At 39.6% G+C, this 1,919-nt stretch overlaps 1 pseudogene; it reads right to left on the bottom strand.

Annotated features, from left to right (window-relative positions):
- Window positions 1-216: 216 nt before the first annotated feature.
- LOC134939027 (5S ribosomal RNA) lies at window positions 217-335 on the bottom strand (annotated as a pseudogene).
- Window positions 336-1,919: the final 1,584 nt, after the last annotated feature.

The following is a 1,919-nucleotide window of genomic DNA, read 5'->3' as shown; positions in this document are numbered from 1 at the left end:
GATAAAAAACAGACTACCAACTGACTTTTCAAACATTGAATCTCCCCCAATGTGTCCACCTTTATTGGTAACTGAATACAATAAGCCTACTTGCTATCGTATTGTTCCTATATTTCACAACTGCCTGTTGGTAGAAGAGGAAGATTCCTCAAGTAGGTGGGAAGGAAGAGACAGTGGTGATCCTGCTGTTAGTGTTATGTCAGAATCATTTACGCCGTTTTACTACACTCGGTATTCCCTGGAGGTCCTCCTTCCAGGTACTGGCCCAGCCCAACACTGTTTAGCTTCCAAGATCGGACGAGATTGGGCACCTGCGGTGAGGTATGGTAGTAACAAAGATTTTTGGACATATATTTCTTACGCACTAATAAGAGTGCACCTTATTGCGAAATACCATTTCCGAGGAGAGATGTCTCAAAAAGAATAGTTTGCAAGAATGCAGAGTATTGATTGCTCCCCTGAATCGCAAATGAGAGTCCACTGAATAAGTAAAGATTTGAAAAAGGAATGAGTTGTTTAGCTTTCACAAATACAGTAGTGTTTAGGTTTACACAATAGGATATGGCTATATATGCATAGGTAGGCTTATCTCACACGTTGTTTAATTTGTCAAATCATAAATGCATTCCTCCAGTATGATTTATTATAATTCTGTGGACAGTATCAAATCTCTGTCTGTGTGTGCAGGAATTGTTGGCAAAGTTCACAGGTGTGTATACATAAAATTAGGCAGTTTTATATAAACAATAGATAAGTCAAGGTTGACCTATTTAGTTCGGATCTCAGACCGAAATCATTAATCATATAGATATTACCTCTGAATATGGAGTCAAAAGATAGATCGCTGTATTAGAAATTTGTAGTTTTGATTTACATTACGTATCTATACAAATTTAAATCAAGGTGCCAGTGTCTAATGTTATCCAGGTTCCTGGGTATAACAATAATTGTTTGTGACAATTCACATAACACAGGTACCTACAAAGATAAAATCAACTGACAGTCCCATGTATAGTGCACTGCACATGCACTGCCCAGTTACAGTGATGTAGTCAAGAGTACAGAGGCTAAAACAAACAAAACAAATTACCACACTTTAAAGTTACACATGAGGGATAGCATACTTTCCCTATTAGAGGAGTATAGTGCACTATAACTGTGCATACATGTCGTAACCCCCCAAAAAAAATTGAATGATACCCGCTGCTGCCCAGGTCTCTGGGTCAGCCTGGTAGTCAATGGATCCGTGTGGGTACTTCCGATGTCAGAGGTCCATATGGTGAGGAAAACGCGTTTCACCTGTATAAAATGGACTTGTTCACTTCCAATAGTAAGGAATGAATGAGCATAAAGGGTTTAAATACCCTGTGATAAATGGTCAGCCAATGGCTGCAGTTTGAGTCACTGAAAGGTAAATTGCCTTATTGGTTGGTGCTGCCGGCCGTTCAGCAACAGCATTCAATTTAGGTATTTGATAGCCTCCGCTATCTCTTCCTCCCTGCACCTTACAAGTCACACCCTCTTTATTATAGATACACATTTTACAAGTATCATTCCTAGTATTAGAACCCAGCCCATGACCTATTTCACTGGAAGCTTATTGTTGAATCCAACCTGAATTAGGCCGTATACCATAATATTCTAAAGGAAAATGTTAGGACACCTGTCCATGAGATGCATGTCAAGAGAACGTGGGTCATGCAGCAAGACAACGACCCAAAGTACACATGTCACTTGACCAAAGAATGGTTAAAAAGGAATACATTTAAAGTTTTGGAATTGCCAAGTCAATGTCCAGACCTTACTCCAATTGAAATGTTGTGGAAGTACCTGAAGTGAGCAGTTCATGAGAGGAAACCCACCAACATACCAACATAACAGAGCTGAAGCTGCTTTGTACGTAGGAATGGGGTAAAATT

The sequence above is a fragment of the Pseudophryne corroboree genome, chromosome 6, assembly GCF_028390025.1.
Source record: "Pseudophryne corroboree isolate aPseCor3 chromosome 6, aPseCor3.hap2, whole genome shotgun sequence".
Classification (NCBI taxonomy): domain Eukaryota; kingdom Metazoa; phylum Chordata; class Amphibia; order Anura; family Myobatrachidae; genus Pseudophryne; species Pseudophryne corroboree.
This window is presented reverse-complemented; position numbering and strand designations above follow the sequence as displayed.